The sequence below is a fragment of the Mus caroli genome, chromosome 3 (assembly GCF_900094665.2).
Source record: "Mus caroli chromosome 3, CAROLI_EIJ_v1.1, whole genome shotgun sequence".
Classification (NCBI taxonomy): Eukaryota; Metazoa; Chordata; class Mammalia; order Rodentia; family Muridae; genus Mus; species Mus caroli.
The window spans coordinates 97,317,035-97,325,628 of record NC_034572.1 but is presented as its reverse complement, the minus strand read 5'-3'; positions in this window follow the sequence as shown (position 1 = coordinate 97,325,628).

Below are 8,594 nucleotides of genomic sequence, written 5' to 3'. Positions count from 1 at the left end.
CTCACTCTGTAGACCAGGCTGGCCTCGAACTCAGAAATCCGCCTGCCTCTGCCTCCCAAGTGCTGGGATTAAAGGCGTGCGCCACCATGCCCGGCCCTTTCTGGGATTTTCAAGTCTCTGTAACTGTCCCATTGAGGAAGGGAGTCAGGGCCTAGCTTGTGAGGACTGTCAGAGCTTGAGTTCTGACACTAACACCACACTCTACATTAGCCAGTGACTAAACATTTGTTGAAGCCCCAGCACGTGCAGCTCTGGGAGGAGGCTGAATACAGAATTTTTCAGGAAGGTTATTGTGTGTGCATGGATGTTTTGCCTGCATGCATGTCCTTCTGTTCATGTGTGTACTTGGTGGCTGTGGAGACCAGAAAGGGGTGTCAGGGTGTCAGATCCCATGAAACTGGAGTTACAGATGATTCTGAGCAGCCATGAAGTTCCAGGAATTGAACCTGGGTCCTCTGGCCTGTGCTCTTCACTGCTGACATCTCTCCAACTCCCTTTTCATTGTTTCCTTTTGAGCCGGGGCCTCACCGTGTAAACTCTGTTTGGCCTGGAACTTGCTATGTAGAGCAGGCTGGCCTCAAACTCACAGAGATCCACCTGCCTCTGCCCCTCAAGTGCTGGGATTAAAAGCGTGCTCTCCTACACCTGGCTTAAATATAGGATCTTACAAGTCCTGCAAAAGAGAGATGATCTTACGGATGTATCAGCTAATTTATAAGAAGAAACGATAGAGATTCCGAACAGATAAACTAGTGACCTTGAGACAAAGAGAATAACATTTTAAAAAGCTCTGGGTGTACCAAGTGTGGTGATACACACCTTTAGTCCCAGCACTCAGGAGGCAGAGGCAGGAGGATTTCTGTAAGTTTGAGGCCAGCCTGGTCTTCAGAGCAAGTTCCTGGACAGCTAGGCCTACATAGAGAAATCCTGTCTCAAAAAACAAAACAAACAAACAAAAAAAAACCAAAACTAAACAAAAATTGAATTAGAAGGGCAGTGTTCATACTCTTATCTTATGTTGAGAAAAAGCCTCAATATACAGATCAGGTTGTTCTTGAACTTGCCATCCCTCTGCCTCAGTGTCCTGACTTCTTGGGTAAGGAATCATGCTTATCAGTAAAAGTCTCCAGTGTTGGGCTGGGGTGCTAGTGTAGTGCCAGGGAAATGTTAGTGATCCCCCAAAACACAGACAGGAGCTAATCTGACACAACTCACAGCAGGGTCTTTTCTACTTGAGCTAGCTCACCATCCCCACCCCCACCCCAACAAAGCACCACTATCACACAGGACTGTTTTGGTGGTGGGGGAGCCCCAAATGTCTATCAGGGCAAGACTTTATAGTAAATAGCAACCGGGGTTACATGTGCAAGCATCTAATTGGAAAGCTACTGTGGCCTTTAACATAGTTGGCTGGTGCTGGGAGTCATATCATAAACTTAACTTCTGCACCCCTCTGCATTGGTGGTCGTTAGGCACAGGGTGGGCTTGTAACCTGGGGGTATAGGTTTGTTGGGTGAATAACCTGGAGACTCTGGTCTTGTTGAGGGTGTAACCTGGAGACACTGGTCTTGTTGGGGATTAGCCTAGAGCTAGGGTTTTGTTGCAGAGCAACTTGGAAACTAATGCTAGGGACCAGCCTGTTAGTTTACCTGAGTTCAAACTTAGGTCAGGTTCTCTAAAATGGAGTCTGAACTTAAAAGACTTGGCCTCTCAGTAGCTCAGGTGTTAGAGTGTTTGCTTCATGTACATGAACATGCCTTGGGTACCATCATCAGTGCCACACGTGGCAGCACGGTGGCACATGCCTGTCACCCAGTAGCAGAGAGTTCTGTAGAAGCAGAGCACCAGCAGCCCCAGGTCACCCTCTGGTACCTAGAGAGTTTGGACCTGGCCCAGGATAGAGAACTGGTCTCAAAGTAACAAACAAACAAATGAACTCCCCAGTGCTTGAAATGCTTCCAGGAGGACTGAAGTGAACACTGGAATGCCCCATAAAATCTGTCACTTGGGAAAAACCATCAGAGCAGAAATCGGTCAGATTGTTTGACTTTAAATACTGGGGGCAGAAGCTGGGGCCTCGCAAATACTAAGTGTGATAGCGAGTGACATCCCTAGCCTTACCTTAATACTAATACTTTTGTTTTTCATTTTGGAGACAGTCTTTTTTGTATTGTTAGGTAGCTAGCAAGCAGTAGCAGTTCTGGATGCTATGAAGGAATGGACCCTTCCTTCGTGGTCAGCTTTGAACCCCACCTCCTATTTCACTATTAGTACTAGAATGATGGCTAATCTTGGCTGTCAACTTGATTGCATCTGGAGTCAACTAAAAATCAAGCAGACAGGCACATCTGGAAGGAGTTTCTCTCTTTTTCTTTTTCTTTTTTTTTTTTAAGAATTATTTATTTTATGTATGTGAGTACACTGTAGCTGTCTTCAGACACCAGAAGAGGGCATCAGATTCCATTACAGATGGTTGTGAGCCACCATGTGGTTGCTGAGATTTGAACTCAGGACCTTCGCAAGAGCAGTCGGTGCTCTTAACCACTGAGCCATCTCTCCAGCCCCATGGAAGGGGTTTCTCTTAGCTGGATCATTTGAGGTGGAAGACCCAGCCCTCAATCTGGACCACACCTTCTGGTAGCAGCCCACCTAAAAGGACATGGGACAGGGATGCTTTTGACCTTGTCCGCTTGCCTTTGCTCTTGACAGATGCTGTCCTGTTGCTGAAGCATCCCTGTGCTGGTGTTAGAACCAGTTTCAGAATTTCCAAGGGAGACTGAACACCAGCAGCTCTCTAGGATTCCCAGGGGCTGCGGGCACAGATCAGGACCGCCGAGACATCCAGTCGCAAGGAGTGAACTACTGGATTCTTGCGCTTCCCCACAGGAGGCGGCCATTGTTGGACTATTTGGACCACAGGCTGTAAACCACTTTAATAAATCTCCTTTAATCAGATATTCAGTCACTTCTGTTCCGTTAGAGAAATCCTGACTAATACAACCAGAATAGAAGGATCAACTTCACCTCCCTTTAAAGACTTAAAATAGGGCCTGGCTGGGCGGTGGCCCGTGCCTTTAATCCCAGACTCTCCAGAGGCAGAGGCAAGTGTCCCAGGACAGCCAGGTGTATGTGACTCTGTCTCAAAAATACACACCTAGCCAGATGTGTTGGTTCATGCCTTTAGTCCCAGCACTTGGGATGCAGAGGCATACAGATCTCTATGAATTTCAGGCCAGCCTGGTCTACATAGTTTCAGAACATGTTAATTAATTAATTAGTTAGTTAATTAATTAATTAGGCTCTGGAGAGATGGCTCAGCAGTTAAGAGTTCGTGATGCTCCCGAAGAGGACCTGAACATTCCCAGCACCCACGTCAGGTTGCTCACAGACTCTTGTAAATCCAACTGCAGTGGATTCAATGTCCTCTTCTGGCCTTCTTGCACACCCACAGGAACGTGTGCTATAGATAACATACATTTAAAATGTAAAAAGACGAAGCTGGTTGGGCTTTGTTCAGCCCAGTAAGGAAAAGCTGCTTCTCGGTTCTACGTCTTCTCGGTTCTACCGTCTCCTTTCAGGGTTAGTCCAGCCAGCCCTGTGAATCTCCTAGCCTGGAGATCCCCCCCCACCTCTTCAGAAAACTGATTCACCTGAAGACATGCTAAGGAAATGGTAGTAATAATTATCTCCTTAAGGAGGTGAGAATGCCTGTATCTCCCAGAAGCTCTCCTTAATGTGCTTGTTTATAGAACTTGACTGCTAAGCCTACCTGAGGGTTTTGTTTGTTTGGGGGGAGAGGCACGTACATGGCATGGTTTTACCCACTGGGCCATTTCACTGGCTCTTCCGTTCATTTTAAAATTCTTTCACTAATGAGACTAAGAACCCACAAAAGGATGCCATGATTTCCCCAGTATCTGTAACTTTCTGGGCCTGCATAAAGAAACATCTATTCGCCCCACAAAGAGAGCACACAGAGACAAAAGAAAGGATTCCAACCAAGTCCAGCCTCGTGAATCAGTCAGTTTACTAGGGTTCCTTACAGAGGACTGGGTGACTCACAGTTGGCTGCTCTGCCAAGAAGTTCCATTCCCAGCCATCCTTCCATGTCCATATGCCATAGTACTCCCAAGATATAGTCCATATGCCACAGGAGTGTGTGTGCCAGGGAGACAGGAGGAAGAGGAGCCTAGACTCTCAGGTGAGGGTCTCAGCAAGGAACTGAGCCTCATTAACACAACCCTAGACCAAGCTATTGGCATATATATATATATATGTATATATATATCCCCAAGACAGAGTTTCTCTGTATAGCCATGGCTGTCCTGGAACTCACTCTGTAGATCTGGCTAGACTCAAACTCAGAGATGTGCCTCTGTCTCCCGAATCCTGGAATTAAAGTTGTGAGCCACCACCACCACCACTGACCAACATTACTGGCCATGTTATGTTAACTTATTTCATAGGTATGACTGCAGCCAAAGATGTCTGTAGGTTGTTCTAGCAGCTCCCTTAATTATGTCCATGTGCCATCACACCTGGAGGATGTGGTCCTACTAGGGACTCATTAAGTTGCCTAGGCTGGCCGTGAAATTGTGATTCCTCCTATTTCAGTTCCCTGAATAACTTGGACTGTAGATATGTATTGGTTCACCTGCATGTCTTAGTTAGGGTTTCCATTGCTGTGAAGAGACACCATGACTAAGACAACTCTTATAAAGGACAATATTTAATTAGGGCTGGCTTACAGGTTGAGAGGTTCCATCTATTATCATAGGTGGGGATATGGCACCATCCAGGCAGGCATGGCGTGGGAGGAGCTGAGAGTTCTAGTTCTTGCTCCAAAGGTTTCCAGGAGAAGACTGGTTTCCTGGCAGCTGTGAGGAGGATCGCAAAGGCCACTCCCACAGTAACACACTTTTTCCAACAAGGCCATACCCACTCCAACAAGGTTACACCTCCTAATAGTGCCGCTTCTTGGGCCAAGCATATTAAAACCACCACATTGCAAATACTTCTTATTTTGATAGATTAAAGGTATTTGCCACCCCCTGTTTATATTTAATATTGAAAAAGTTAATTTATAGAAAAGTTTTAATAGTGCTAAAATGCTTTCATACCTTTTAAAACATTTTTTTTTAAGCTCAAGGACCATTTCATTAAAATTTGAAAGAAAATCAACAGGACAGGTGTCTTAGAGTGTCATTGCTGTGAAGAGACACCACGACCAAGGCAAGTCTTATAAAGGCAAGTACTGAACTGGGGCTGGCTTACAGTTTCAGAGGCTCAGTCCATTATCATCATGGCAGGAATCACAGCAGTATCCTGACAGACATGGTGCGGTAGAACGAGCCTAGAGTTCTACATCTTTATTGGAAGGCAGCTGGGAGGAGACTGTCTTCAGGAGTCAGCCAGGAGGAGGGTCTTTTCTGCACTGAGTAGAGCTCGAGCATAGGATCTCAAATTCCACCCTACAGCGACACATTTCCTCCAACAAGGCCACACCTCTTCCAACAAGGCCACACCTCCTAATAGGGTCATTCCCTGTGGGCCAAGCATTCAAACACCTGAGTCTATGTGCGACAAACATATACAATCCACTATAGCAAGCAAGCTGGAACCCCCAGCATGGGGTAGGAAACAGGAGATGGAGAGAAAGCTATGCCTTTTTTTTTTTTTTTTTTAAGATTTATTTATTTATTATATGTAAGTACACTGTAGCTGTCTTCAGACACTCCAGAAGAGGGCGCCAAATCTCGCTGCGGATGGTTGTGAGCCACCATGTGGTTGCTGGGATTTGAACTCTGGACCTTCGGAAGAGCAGTCGGGTGCTCTTACCCACTGAGCCATCTCACCAGCCCCAGCTATGCCTTTTAAGTTAGGCCTGGAGGTCAGAGAAATGATGTGAGAGTTGGGGGCTCAGAGAAAGGATTCTTAGGCTTTGCGGCAATATCTGGAAAAAAAAAAGAAATACAGAGAAGAGAATGGGAAAGTCACTCTTTCCTGACCTAAGAGAAGTGGGCAGGCCGTATGGAGAAGCTTTCTAAGTGGCTCCTTAGGCACCTGCCAGGTTCTGGGCTATTCTAGTTAACATTTGACGCATTTTCTTCCTCTCTGGCGGTCCTGTGCTGAACACATGGCAAGTGGAGGGACATTTTAAGAGTGATACTTGTGTCCCTCCCCTCAGCTATCAAGAAAAGAATTTCTGGAGCAGCAGGTATAAGGGAGAGTTTATTTGGAGACTTTTAACGATTTAAGTGTGGGGTATGAAATGAGTGGTGTATGGCATGAGTGTGGGTTTTTCTTGAGAGAGCCAAGCTTAGGTGTCTTTAGCAAGAAGGAAAACAAACCATTTTGGTGGGTTCTGAAGTTACATCTATAGACGGAAAGTAAGATTGCAAGGTGGTTTCTCCGGTCAGCTGGACAGAATCATGTCTGTTACAACCCTGTGTCATGAGTGAGCTAGTTCAGAAACATAGGTCAACCTGTGTCTTTCCACAATGTCAGAATTCATGGAATAACTGTAACTCATAGTATACGGGGGTTTCAGCAGCAGCAATTGTCAGATAGCATCCCATTTTCCCTTGGTTATCCCAGGAAAGTGACCTCAGGCTCTTTTATTTCACTGTTAGCTCTCAGGACGCACAATACACAGTAAGTACATACATATATGTAAATATGTAGGTCACAAAATCATCATGATTAAAATAAGAGATTTCAAACGTTGGCCAATAGAGAGGTAGAGAGAGGGCTGGCGAGATGGCTCAGCGGGTAAGAGCACTAACTGCTCTTCTGAAGGTCCGGAGTTCAAATCCCAGCAACCACATGGTGGCTCACAACCATCTGTAATGAGATCTGACGCCCTCTTCTGGTGCGTCTGAAGACAGCTACAGTGTACTTATTTGTAATAATAAACAAATCTTTGGGCTGGAACAAGCAGGGTCTGAGTGAGCAGGGTTGACTGGAATGAGCGAGCAGAGGTCCTAAATTCAATTCCAACAACCACATGAATTCATTCAACCACATGAAGGCTCACAACTATTTATATAGCCACAGTATACCAATATACATAAAATAAATAAATAAATCTTGTAAAGAGAGAGAGATTGCTCTTGACCCAGGTTCAAGTCGGAGGCTCATGACTATCTGTAACTCCAGTTCCAGGGGATCTGACACACTCTTCTCACCTTCACAGGAACCAGACATATATATATATGCACAGATATATATACATATATATATATATGCATGCAAGTAAGTAAGTTCTTGTGAAAGAAAATAACCTAAAAATTAAAAAATAATAATAATTTGAAATTTTAGCCGGGCATGGTGGCACATGCCTTTAATCCTAGCACTTGGGAGGCAGAGGCAGGCAGATTTCTGAGTTCGAGGTTAGCCTGGTCTACAAAGTGAGTTCCAGGTCAGCCAGGGCTATACAGAGAAACCCTGTCTCGAAAAGCAAACAAACAAACAAAAATAATAATAATTTGAAGTTTTTTTAAGTTGGCTGATAGAAATGCAAATAGAGTCTGGATGGATAGGACAACCCAAACTAAGCTACAAGGAAGAAAGAGGAGTAAAGATAGCTCCTGAGGGTCACGGGTTTGAGAAATGAGCTACAGTGATAAATCCAGCAGGTCCGGATAGAGAAGCAGGCACACAAATGGGTGGTGGGTCCAGATTTGTAAGCAGGCAATGGGAAGACGACATGCTAGTAGACCCCATCAAAGGCAAGTACTAAGCTGAGCTGAGGTCCTGGGTACAGTCAAGAGTCCTCTGCCTGTCGGTCCTTGATGCTCAGATCAAATAGTCAGATGGCAGGTCAGTGGGGAAGGGGAGGGGGAGGTCTCCATCACTGTATCCTGTTTATTAGGTCCAGGTGTGTCTGATAAGTGCTTGAGCTTGGTTTCCCTAATATGATTTTAATATGCCCGTATGTCCCCAACTCCCAATTAATCCTGATAACTTCACAGAGCGTCACTCTGTGTCCCAGGAATAAGTCATTATCAGTCCGAGCTGAATGGCTGATGCCAGACAGATCATTGCTATTCATGTGCCCTCTGATACACATGCATACTCACCCTCAAAATGCAGTCAAGAGCTGCTTGTACAGTGGAGTCTCTTAGAGCAAGGCAAAATCCAGGAAACCAGTTTTATACGATACAGAGTAACTTGGGACATGGCACAGGCAAATCTCAACAGTCACAGTTGTAAGGGCACGTAAGATGTGTTTTATTGTAAACAAAGTTTTATAGTCTTGTTTGGGAGATTATTTTTATCTGGAAACTCGTACTTCAGTGTCACACACACTTAGACCTAAGTATGATTTGTTTCTATTTTAACGTACTTATTTGAAATTATCTCTATGCAAGGGGAGTATTTTCTCTGTGCAGTCAACCTTAACACCAAATGTTAATTGTGCTGAAATCCATGATTCTTAGCTGACGAGAGGCTCTGAGGTAATGGGCTGGTTTCCCCTTCCAAGCACACTTAAAACTCCCTATCTTTCTGTGTTGCTTGAGTCTTACTTGCAAAGAGTGCTTCGGTTGTCAGACTCTTTGATTGGAAAGTTCTTAGTAAACTCTCATGGCCCA